Below are 13,597 nucleotides of genomic sequence, written 5' to 3'. Positions count from 1 at the left end.
TAAGTGGGTCAAGGCTCTGGATTTTGTCCCTAGTAAGCCATTTAGTTTTTAGAGAAAAACTGTTTTTCCATGCACTTTGATTGTTCCCCCACAAGGAGATGTTCTTCCCAGGACCACTTCACCTACTCAGAGATGCTCCTTCAGCACTGTGACATCTGAATATGCAAAACGAGGATCAGGTGCCTCCTAGTATTGTGGTAAGAATCAGAGAAAATCAAGTGATATATCCTAAAATACTATTGGAATGCAGGGGATAATTACATGATCATTTTTCAGGAAACGTCTCTATAATACTTTAAACTGATGGTCAAATTGGTGTCTCAGGCACATACAGATCAAAACTTAGCAAACAGTACTCTTTAACCATGTGTAGTTTGTTGTATGCCAATTATAACTTCATATAACCGTTCAAAGAATCTGTGACCCAGCACTCTGAGTTTGGGACACAGTTGGTGGTCCCAGCAGCCATGTTCTGTTACTGGAATCTATGTGTTTGCTGAGTGGATAGTCCTGGAATCTGCCCCCAGCGCTATCCATGCAGCAAACACACTTATGAGGGTGTTGACCACAGCCCCAGTTCCAAGGTGTGGGGGGTGGGGGTGGGGGCGGGTTGTCTAAAGCCCACCAGTCCTTTGCCACAGTCATTGGTTTAGGGTTAGCCCTGTGCCCTGAGTCCACCAAGCAGGCGGGGTCTCATCACTACTGCCAGATCCCAGACAGTTTTTGTCCTCCCTCTGAGGTCATAGCATGGGGGGTAAAGCCCGGAACATTTGCCACCAGGGGAGAAGCAACTTCGGAATTAAGCCCACAGTTGGTGGGAATGTAAAATGGTATGGTAGCTATGGAAAATGGCCCAGTAGTCTCTCAAAATGTTATACATAGAATTCTATGAAACCCAACAATTCCACTTCTGGGTATCCACCCAAAAGAAATGAAAGCAGGGACTCAAAGAGATATTTGTACACCCATGTTCACAGCAGCCTTCTTCACAATCGCCCAAAGACAGAAGCAGCCTAAACGTCCACTGATGGGTGAATAGATTTTTTTTTCCAGTGTGATCTGTCTATACCATGGAAAATTATTCAGCCTGAAAAAAAGAAGAGAATTCTGACACATCCTACAACACGGATGAACCTTGAGGACATTAGGCCAAGTGACATAAGCCAGACACAAAAGGATAAATATCATATTATTCCACTTATATGAGGTTCCTAGAGTAGTCACTTTGGAGAGACAAAAAGTAGAATGGTGGTTGTCAGGGCTGGGAGGAGGAGAATGGCAGCTATTTGCGCAATTCGTATAGAATTTCAGTTTTATAAGATGAGTTCTGGAGATGGATGATAGTAATGATTGTACAACAATAGGAATGTCCTTAACACCATTAAACTGTACCCTTATAATGGTTAAGATGGTCATTTTATGTGGTGTGTATTTTACCACAATTTTTTTAATTAAAAGTTTTTTGAAGAATTAAGCCCACATACAGAGGACAGCCAAGCCTGAAGAACAGCCAAGAAACAGACCTGGAGCCCTGTGATTGGCTGGCTCTGCAGCTGACATCTCACATTTCCACATTGCTTCAGCCAGTTTGTTTCAGGCTTTTTGCTACCTATGGCTTAAATCATCTTCACTGCTACCTTGCACGTGAAATAAGACATTACCATGAGCTTCCAGAACACCAACCCAGTGGAACTTCCAGTCCACCTCTCAGTCAGATTAAACATTACCTGGTGTCCAAACAAGAGTTGGTCCTGTGGGTGATCAAATTCTGACCCTGACTTTCAACACTTCTTAGCCCCTAGACCCCACTGCACTTCACCTGTCCAGTCCCTGGGCCACACCACAGACTTTGTCATCAAACGTAATCTCCAAAATTACATGCTGTGTTCCTTTATCACGTTCCACTATTCTCACACCCCTCCCATGCTCATTCCCACACACCCAGCCTATGGCACTCAACTCTGAAGTCCACTTTCCGGCCTAAACTCTACGACGTTCCACGTTAGTTTACAACGTGCTAAGCACCTCAGCCGTCCTCAGCAGTTCCTGTGTCCCTGGTCAGTTCCTGTTCTTTTCCCTAGAATGGCTCTCCAGATCCTACAGCCTCCTCCATCCTCCAGCATGCTCTCCATCCCAAATTTCCAGGTCATCTCTCCTCCCTCTTTCTCTCACTCTGGTTCGTATTTCCAGCCTCTTGCCCACAACCTCTACACTTAGTCACGTCTTCCTATTTCCCATGGTTAAGGAAACACGTTTCTTCACCTGCTGTTCCCTGGCAGCTGCCACCCTGTCACTCTCCTTCCCTTCACAGCCAAGCAGCTCACAACATTCACCTGTGTTCTGATCCCCACCTCCCAACATTTCCAGCCAACCACGGTCAGGTGTCCAGCCCCAGACGCTCCAGTGGAAACATTCTGTTAAAAAGGCTCTCACCCCAAATGGCTAAGCCCATGGACCTTTTCCAGACAGCCTCCTGCCCGAATTCCTTGTCACGTGTGGTGTGGTTCCCTTGAGTGCCATGCACCCTTGGCTCCGGGGCACCCTCTAAGCTGTCCTCCCGCCTCTGACATTCTTTCTCTTGCTCTGACTCTCCCTGGGAAGTTGGGGTGCTCTACAGCACTGTCTATGGCTTTCCTCACTTTCCATCCTCAGTACCCATCCTAGGGACTTCATCCCATCCTACATGTTAAATTCCAAGAAAGGTCTGGCTTTTGCCTGGCTCCAGGAGTAAACCTCTAACTCCTGCCCTTGGAGTGTCCTGCCTGAGAAGAGTGTCTTTTCTTGGGGCCTTGGGTCATGCCACATACCTTATGCTGACAATGGGATTTAGTCAAGGGGGAGAGGGGCTGGTCTCAGGCCATGTGGTGTGAAGTTGACCTCCGCAGGGGCTGGAGACTGAGCAACTAAGGTCAGTCGCCTGGGCACCCCATGCTTAGGTGACCAACTTGCAATGAAACCCCTGAAAACCAGGGCTGAGACTGCCTGGCTGCCGGTCACTCATCATTGCAGGGAGAAGTAAGTGCTTCTCTGCAGACCCACTGAGAGAGGGCAACTGGAAGCTGACACCTAGTCTCCCCTCCTGCTTTCACTGTAATAAACTACAACCATGCGCATCACAGCTTTTCTGAGTTCTGTGAGTCCTTCCAGTGAATCACTGAGGCTGAGGGTGGCCTCTGGGACCCCCAACACAGCATACCATGTCATCGAGTCCTGCACTAATGATTCATAAATCCATATTTTCTTCTGCACGTGTCTCCCAAGCACCCTATCTACAGACATAACAACCACAATGTCTCAGTGACACTACAGATTTGAATTGTCCAAATAGGTCTTCCGCATTCTGCTCCCAACTCATTTCTCCTTGTGCTTTGCTGCAAACCCAGCCGGTCATGTCTAAGACCTGGAAGGTATCTCACCCTCCAACCCTCCTGTGCCTCCCTTCCCTCATCTGTTGTATTGCCTGTGGGCTTCTCTGGGTCCTTCCTGCCTTCTGGGCTCACTGCTTCCCTCAGTTCAGCCTCTAACCATGTCAGCTGGACCATGAGATCAATATTCTCTGGGTAGGTCTCCCTATATCCAGGCCACACCCCTCCAATTACTCCCCCTACAGACAACAGGAACCTTTTTAAAAAGCAAAACCAGAATTCTAGTTCAAGAACGTGAAATTGAAATCTATAGGAAGGTGTAGCAGGTATAAAAACAGTAAGAACCCATAACAGTGAAGAGAAAGGCCATTAGTGAAAAGGACATTTCAACAATTTTTAGAGAGTCAAAAGTGAATGAGAACAAATTAACAGATAAATCAGAGTGGAGAAAAACTCACCTTGTTGTACAACCCTCAGCAAAGCCTTGCACTTTGGAGCTTTCCACAGGAGTTGACCAGGATGTTTACTAAGAGACACTGAGCTCAGGACCACTGCAGATTCAACCATTACTCATTCCAGGCTTTAGGGAGTCTACACCCAGACACTGGCTTCTTGCCTTCACACCCTGAAGTGACATTTGCTCACTGACAATCCCCTAACACAAACTGGGGGCCTCCAGCCAGCCGTCATCTCAGGAAAGAATCCCACCTACAGAGACAGCAGTGTGAAGTCCTGGACAACAGGGTGAGATCCCACCTGCAGAGACAGCAGTGTGAAGACCTGGACGACAGTGTGAGATCCCACTTGCAGAGACAACAGCATGAGATCCCACCTGCAGAGACAGCAGTATAAAGACCTGCACCGAGCAATCAGTCCCTAACACCTAAATAAGTACTATTTGGTTTGTGATCATGGGAATATGGTAATTTACAACCTTTTGGCTTAAAAATATATATACTGTGCAACTGTTGTAGGTACTTTCCAGTTTAAAATTCTTCAGTGGCTTCCCTTGACCTACTGGGTCAAGATAAAAATCTACCTTCTTTCTTAGCATCCAGAATCTCCTGCTAAAGACCATGTTCTCCATCAAGCCCCATGGTATTTTACAGTTCACATATATGGGTCAGCTGGCAATGTTCTGTTTCTTGGCCTTGACTCGGCATTCTCTCTACTCAGAGTGCGCTTCCCTGCCCCTGCTATTAGGGGAACACTAACACAGCTCAAAAATTTGTCCAAATAAAGATTACTTACGATCGTCCCTCTCCCAAAACCATGTAAAGTCAGTCCCTTCTACACAAGCTTTTACCAATATTCCCATGATATTTTATTACACTTGTAATTTTTTTTTCTTTTTTTTTTTTTTTTTTTTTGAGTCAGAGTCCCACTCTGTCACCCAGGCTGGATGGAGTGCAATGTCGCAATCTTGGCTGACTGCAACCTCCACCTTCCAGGTTCAAGCAATTCTCCTGCCTCAGTCTCCCAAGTAGCTGGGATTACAGGCGCCCACCACCACACCCAGCTAATTTTTGTATTTTTAGTAGAGACTGGGTTTCACCATGTTGGCCAGGCTGGTCTCTTTGGCTGGTCTTGAACTCCTGACCTCATGATCCGCCCACCTTGGCCCCCCAAAGTGCTGGGATTTACAGGCGTGAGCCACTGCTCCTGGCCTACACTTGTAAATTTACCTGCCTGTCTGTACTTTGTGCTCTGTGAGAAACCTGGGTGCCCCAGGCTTAGAATACAGGAGAGCTTTATTATATTCCCAACAATGAATGAGCAAATGGCATTTAGGGATGGACTTGTCATTCCCTGTGGGACTGATATTGGCTCCATCAGGTGTCTTATGTAAGCAACATCCTATCAGTAAAGTGGGAACAATAACACCAGCTACAATGGAGGATTTTTGTGAAGATAATAATGATTGATAAAATGTATCAAATACAGACAATGCCAAACACTACCCACAGCACTTTATACATGTTTAAATTCATTTTCATAATAACACTGTATGATTGGCACAATTATCTCCGTTTTATACTTGACAAAATTAAGACTCAAAAATCAAAGGACATGGCCACTCCAGAATCAGAGGGAGCATCTGGTGCACAGCAGGCCCTCAGCAGGTGCTAGCTCCTTTTCTTGTCCCCACCTCTCAACTCTAGGAAATTACAATGAGATAAGTGGATGACACAAGGGAGGCATGACCTGTGTTGAGGAGACTATATAACAGAGAAGCTAAATTTCTTAATACTGTTTTATAACTTCTAGGAAAAACACATCTCCCAGACCAAAGCAAGAATCACCCTGCAAGTTTCCCCTGGATCTGTCCACTTAGGCTTAGATTAGAGGATTCATGCTCACTCCACATCTCAGAAACCCCATTAGTTATAACCTCTGGGAAAAGATAGGTCAGGTTCTATTACATACCGGTGAGTCTCTTTGAGGCCAGGGTTGTTAGTCTGATTGTAATAATAATAACAGTTATAGTAGGAATAGCATGGCAACCACAGCAATAGGAGGAAGAATATTAACAGAGGACTTACTAACCACCAGGTCATGGCTAAGCACTTGAATTAACATATTTCATCCATTTGAGATCATTACTAGCAGCAATTGCAGCAACAGTAGTAACAGCATTGTCAGTGGTGGCAATATCTAATGTTAACTGAGTACTTACTCTCTGCCCAGCTCTAGACTACACCCTTTACAATTATCAGGGCATTTGATCCCTATGAAAGAATTACTGCTGTCTACATGTTGCAAGTGGATTCCATTTCTGACCAAGAGGAAGTAACCAGGTTTTGATTTACCCTCTTGTCTGAACCCACAAAAATAATAAAATATATGAAACAATAGCTTTTAAGACACTGGCCAAAAAGCAATGGAGGACAGTGATCCCTAAGAGATGGGCACAAATGAGGTGACCAGTCTGATTGCCCCAGCTTACTGGAGGGCTATCCAGCCATCTGGCAGGGAGAGGGATAGCAGGAGAATACAGGACTCCTAAGCTGAGGCAACAAAGCTAAGGAGACAAAGGTAACTAGACTTTGCAAGAAAGAGTACCAGATAGGAAAGAGCTTCACAGAGAGAAGGACAGGGGTCTGCAGAGGGCCTCCCCTGAATATTCAGTATATGAATGCAGAGAAACTAACCCAAGTCTGGCAAGAGAATTAGAGCAAATGGAACCTGGTGTTCACACCGTACCAGGGCTAGTGCCTGCTCCTACCAGAACGATAAGACATTGGGACACTGGGTAGAGTACTCAGAGGGTGATGCCTTACCAGTAGTAAGGAATAATTAGTCCAAGATTAAACACTGCTCTGGCTCTACCTAACAAAATTTAAAAACAAGACCCAAAGGGATCAGACTGTTCCCAACTAGCTTAACTGCATCCCAAACAAAGATCAGGAATTCAAAGATATGCAGTACCCAACAGGGTGAAATTCACAATGTCTAGCATTCCGTCAAAAACAACCAACAGGCAAAGAAGCAGAAAACATAATGAGAAGAAAAATCAGCCAATCAACACTGACCCAGAACTGACAAAGATGTTCAAATAAGCAAACAAAGATACTAAAACAGTTATTATACCTGCATTATGTATTTGCAAATATTAGCTTCACGGAATCTGTAAAACAGGCAAATTGAACTTCTAGAGATAAAAACTACAATGTGTGAGATGTTGAAATGAAAAATATATTGGATGGGATTAACAACAGATTAGACATTGCAGATGAAAATATTAGGGATCTTGAAGAAAGAGAAACTATCCAAAATAAGACACCAAGAGAAAGAAAATAATCAAAAATTGAAATGAATAGAGGGTGTGGAACAGAAAAAATATTTGAAGAAATAATGGCTGAAAATTTCCAAATTCGATCAGAGCTATAAACCCATAGATCAAAAAAACTCAACAAACCCCAAGCCCAAGAAATAAAGAAAACTACAAGGCACCTCAGTATTAAGTTGCTCAAAATCAGTGATAAAGAGACAATCTTAAAAGAAACCAGAATAAAAAGACATATTACATACAGAGACAGAGATGAGGATGACAGAAGATTTCTTGTCTGAAACAATGCAAAAATAAAGCAACATTTTTAAAGTACTGAATGAAAAAAGGCATCAAAAAAGGAGATTAGCATTACGTAGAGCTGAAACCAAAAGAAGACCTAGTTAACGCCGGGTCCCATCGATTTCAGGGTGCCTAGAAATTTAATATCAGACTTATAGTTTCAAAAATTGACTTGAATGACTATCATAAACAAATATAAATTCCAGTCGGATTAAAGATACAAATGTCAGCCTAGAGTTCCATATCTAGCAAAAAATATGTATCTAAAATAAAGACTGTTTTCAGAAATAAAAAGCTAAAAGAATTCATCAACAGCAAACATAGGCTACAAGAAGCGTTAAGGAAACTTCCTCAGCAGAAGGAAATTGAGACCGCATGGAAATCTGGATCTATGCAAAGGAATAAAGAATATCAGAAGTTATTAACTGCATGAGTAACTGTATAAGATTTTATTCTTATTAAAAAATAATAACGATGTAATTGTGGCATTTACAATATATGTAGATATAAAATGTATGACAACAGCACAAAAAGCCAGCAGGGGGAAAATGGGAATAACTATCATGAGATTCTAATACTGTCTATAAAGTGCTATAAAAACACTCAAAGATCGACTATGATAAGCTAAGGACTAAAGCAACCATTCAAATGATAAAACACAGATTCACAGGTCATCTTCAGGTGATCGTCTTCAGGTCATCTCATGCCTGTGAACACAGCCACGCTCCAAGTAGTGTGAACCAAGTGGAAGGAACGAGAACCTGGAGTGCAAGGAACCCCAGGCCTGGGGCTCAGGTTTCCCCTCTGGGGACTCACCTTTGAAGCCGCAGGCCTCTCATTACAGTTCCATGTGCTTCTCAGCCTCTCGTATTCTTGCCTATTGAAATACCCCATTTGTGTTTTTTTCAAAGAATAAGGATCAGAAGAGACTTCTCTAATTCTTTCCTTGCTTTCCAAAACAAGAAAGAATTTCACACGTTCTTAGGAGCTGGGGACATAGGCTTAGAATGGCAAGTGGTGGATACCTGGAATAACTGCCTCACACATCCAGGTAGAAAGGCCTTGAGGGTGGAGTTGACTATTCTCAAAATTTAGAGTATTAGAATCTCCACATACCCCTGTTGTCTATCAGTGACCTGGTCTAGGTAGAAATAAGTGGCCAGGTGTCTGGCTGAGCAGACCAGTGTTTTGCTTTGCTGAATGGGTGTGCAAGACGAAGGGTAGTGTCGGGAAGGACACAGAGAGCCAGCAAAAAAGGAGGAGAGAGAGATTCTGTAAAAAGGAAAAAAAAAATAGGAAAAGTGAGTCTGCTGCTATGGGGAGAAGAATTTAGGAAAAGAGGAGGCTGTTGAAGAGATGTGGTGACTTAATGTTGGTTGTAACCACTTCCTCCTCCATCTCCCCCAAGAACCTCAGAAAATATCTGCATTGCCTCTTCAAGTCAGATTTGGGACTTGGTGAAAAAAGAACAGCTAGGACTATCCTCAAGGGAGGCATGGGGTGCCCGGTCACACTTATGTCGAGAAAGGTGGTTGACATTCACTCAGGATTTCATTGGCTTGTTCATCTCATCAGTAAATAGTTAATAAGCATGTTCTGTGTGCCAGGCACTGTTCTAGGTGCTTAGGTTTCACCAGTGAGCAGCACAAATGTCCCTACATTGTTGCCAGAGAATGCAGTAAATTATAAAGAAAATAAATAAGTGTACATAAAATGTTAGAACATGATGAGTAGAATGGAAAAAAGAGAAAGTAGAAGAGACAGCAATTTTAAACACGGTAGTCGGAGTACAATATCCCCTTGGTAAAGTAATACTAGGGTTAAGCCTTGAAGGAGGTGAGGGAGTGAGCTGTAGTTTGGATATTTGCCCCCTCTCCAAACCTCATGTTGAAATTTGATTCCAATGCTGGAGGCAGAGCCTAGTGGAGGTGTTCAGGTCTTGGGAGAGGATCCCTCGTGAATGGCTTGTCACTGGCCTAGAGGTAATGGGTCAGTTCTCGCATGAGAGCTGGCTATTAAGAAGAGCTAGGCACTACCCTCTCTCTCGTTTCCTCTCTCACCTTGTGACCTCTGCACAGCCATCTCCCCTTCACCTCCCGCCATCAGTGGAAGTAGCCTGAGTCCCCCACTGGAAGCCAACCAGATACTGGCACCGCATTTCCCATACAGCCTGCAGAACCGTGAGCCAAATAAGCCTCTTTTTTTATAAATTACCCAGGCTCAGGTACTTCTCTATAGCAATACAAATGGACAAAGAAAGAATGGAGGGCAATCGAGTCAGGGGAAAGGCAATGCAAAAGTCTGGAGGTAGACTTTCCCAGAACTGTGGAATTTCATAAGGACATAATGGATGGAGAGGAGAAAACCTATGGTGGCTATGAAGGCCCTGATGCCACATATGTCAAATGGATATCCTCTGATGGTCATGAATTTATTGTAAAAAGACAACATGCATTAACATCAGGCATGATAAAAGCCATGTTGAGCGGCCCAGGTCAACATGGCTTGAGAATGAAACCAGTGAGTTAATTTTAGAGAGATCCCTTAACAGTGCTATCAAAAGTATTTGTGTATTTTACCTACAAGTTTCGCTACACTAACAGCTCTACTGAGATTCCTGAATTCCACTGGAAAAGATGATGGCTATGATTTCCCAAACTGTTAAATAAAACAAATCATAATAAACTGCTAACTTTCTTCAGTATTTAATACCTGTAGTTCAGTTCATAATTTTTTCATATATAACATGTTGCCTGTATGCAATTGAACCATAAAGTTCATGGCAAGACTGGGTGCGGTGGCTCACACATGTAATCCCAGCACCGTGGGAGGCCAAGCCAGACGAATCTCCTGAGGTCAGTAGTTCGAGACCAGTCTGGCCAACATGTTGAAACTCTGTCTCTACTAATAATACAAAAATTAGCCAGGTGTGGTGGCACATGCTTGTAATCCCAGCTACTTGGGAGGCTGAAGCAGGAGAATCGCTTGAACCCAGGAGGTGGAGGTTGCAGTGAGCGGAGATGGAGCCAATGCACTCCAGCCTGGGTGACAGAGCCAGACTCCATCTCAAAAAAAATAAATAAATAAAGTTTATTGTAAAGATTATCTTGTTCTTCTGCAAAGCAATCAAAGTTGAAATTTGTTTGCTACATCAACAAATTAAGAATATTTTTAGAAGCTGAGAAACAAACTAATATGTCAGCCCATAGGTGGTTTTGCCTTATTCTTCATATGTGACTTCTTAAATTAAAGCAACGATGATATAGTAAATGCTGAAATTTAGGTATATATAAACACATTCTACAGATAAATAACGAGGCTAAATATTTTTATTTTTTATGTTTTTTAAGAATCTATTCTGATCTTATAGCCACCATAAGCATTACTAGAGTTACACAAATAAATGCACTGTAAGCATGTTTATAACTTAGCCAAAACATCAATTTTTATAACTTTTTGAGAATAAGAGTTAAAATTTCATACATATTTTTTGACAAAATGCAATATTAATTGTTTCCTTTTCTTTATTGCTATAATTTAAGAACTTTGTTTTAAAGCAGCTTAGAAAGATTATGAAGTTTAGCTTTTGAAGCAGTAACTGAACTGTAGCCAGATGGTCAACAAGTAAACCACATAACTTCAAGTTCTTGCACATTATACATTTTGAGCAATGAAAGTACTATATTTTCATTGTCTATAAAGCTTCCTTTGCAATTTCCACACACACACACAAAAAAAGGCAGGAGACAATGGGGATGGGATTTCTTCTGGGAATGATGAAAATGTTCTGGAATGAGTATAGATGTTGGGGCCCCTTGTGAATATGCTTTAAAAAAAACCACTGAATTATACTTTAAGAGGGTGAAATTTGTGTGTGTAAGTTACATTTCAATTTTTTTAAATGTGCAAGGCAGGAGTGTGCCTTGCACATTGGAGAAACAGCAAGGAGGACAGTATGGCTGCGGTGGAGTTGAACAAAAAAGAGATGAGGTCAGGTATGGGACGGGACATCAGACCACGGAGGCCCTTGTTGGTTTTTCTAAGATCTGTGGGTTTTACTCCAATTACATGGGGAACCAATGCAGAGTTTTGATGTGTGTAGTGAGATCGTATCGTCTACACTTCAAGGATCAGGCTGCCTGCTGTATTGGCAGTAGCTACAAAGGGTCAAGAGTGGAGGCAAGGAGGACCATCAAGAGGCCACTGCAGTGATCCAGGGAGAGGTGATGCAGACTTGGGCAAGCTCAGGGAGAGTGACGGGAACAGTGAGAAGGGACTGGATCCTGGACATCATTTGAGGATCTCTCCACAAAATTTGCTGCTGAGTGGATGATGGACAAGAGTGAAAGAAGAAAGTCAAGGGTGGCTCCAAGGTCTTGTGGCCTGACCGTGGGAAAGACAAAGATGTTATTAATTGAGATGGAAAAGACTATGAGCCCAGGAGGTTGGAGCAAGGGAAGTATAATTTTGTCAATGTTGAGTTTGCAAAGTCATCCTAGTGGAGATGTGGAAGACAGATGTGCAAATCTGGACTTTAGAAGAGAGTTCTGGGCTGAAGATGTAAATTTGATTCTATCAGAAACTGATGAGATTGCCAAGGCAGTGGATATAAATATTAATAAATAAGAGAACCAAGATCTGAGGCTTGGAGCATGCTAAATGGCAAAAAAAAAAAAAAAAAAAAAAAAGAGAGAGAGAGAGATAAAAGAAGATGATAGTAATGAATACTGAGAAGTGGCCAGGGAAGGAGGACGAAGCCCATGAGGATGTGGTGTCCTGAGAGCCACAAGAAGAAAGTATGTCAGGGAGAAGGTGTCCAATGCTTCTCATGGGTCCACTAAGAAAAGAACCAAGAATTTGCTCCTGGTGAACTTGATAAGAGAAACTACTGTGGTCTCATAGGGGCAAAAACATGATTAGGGAAGATGTAATAAAGAATGATAAAAATTCTTCAGGACCTAGTAATAAGAAGAGTTTTCTTAGAACACAAAGAGGATCAAGCATAGAGAAAAACAAGTGATTAACTGAAATTTACCAAAACGAAAGTCTTCTGCTTTTCAAAACTTACCATCAAGAAAATGAAATTCTGGTACAGATAGGAGTTTTCGGAAATGAAAAGAGGTAAGCTATTGACTGGGAGAACATATTCTTCAGTCATACATCTGACAAAGAACTTGAATCCATAGAACTCTTCCAACTCAACAAGAAGACAACCCAATTTAAAATGAACAAAATATTTGGATAGCTATTTCACAAAAGAAGATATACACATGGTAAGTAAGCCTATGAAACAATGCTCAGTATTTTCAGTCAATAAGGAAGTGCAAATTAAAACCACACTGAGATGCTACAGAGCAGTTGAAATGGCTAAAATTCGAGACTGACAATAAAAGGTCGGCGGGGATATACAGCCATTGGCACTCTCATACATTACTAGCAGGAATGTAAAATAGTACAACCACTTTAGAAAACAATTTGGCAGTATCTGAAAAAGTTAAACTTAAACCTACCATATGACCCAGAAATTCCACTTTCACATATTTACCCAAGAAAAACAAAAACTTATGTCCATACAAACCCTTATTCCAAACTGTCTCACTCCTTCCCAATCAAAGCCCTCATCTTCATGGAGCAGACCTAAAAATGCTGAAAACTGAACTTTCTCTGGAGCTCTCTTTCTCCTCTGCTTTTCTGCATTTTGACTGAAAGAAATGAGAGTTCCCATGTGCAGCCAGGAAGACCCTCTGGCTTTCACACTTCGCCTTACACTGGTGATTCCTCATCCTCAGACTGTCATTGTTTTTCTCCAAGGTGTTGATGGCCTCCAGGAATGGTCACCTGGTTCCAACATCCTTATAATGACTATCTCCAGCCCCCAGACTCCCAAGATGACCACCTGAGATGTCACACCTGCCATATGCTTTCTCCCACCGGCACCCAAACTCAGTCTACCACTGTTGAAAATCTCAACAATTGTTCCACAATTTGACACTGGGACTATCAGGGTACACTTAGACCAGTGACGTGGTCTTCATTGCCAGTAAGCCAGTGGATGATCAAAGGGAATTGAAGACTTACATATGATTTAATACAATTCAACATATACATAGCTAATATTTATTGAGTGTACATGTCAGAGCTTATTCTAAACACCATGTGT

Source organism: Macaca nemestrina, chromosome 9 (assembly GCF_043159975.1).
Source record: "Macaca nemestrina isolate mMacNem1 chromosome 9, mMacNem.hap1, whole genome shotgun sequence".
NCBI classification, from domain to species: Eukaryota; Metazoa; Chordata; class Mammalia; order Primates; family Cercopithecidae; genus Macaca; species Macaca nemestrina.
Note: the sequence above shows the minus strand (reverse complement) of the source record.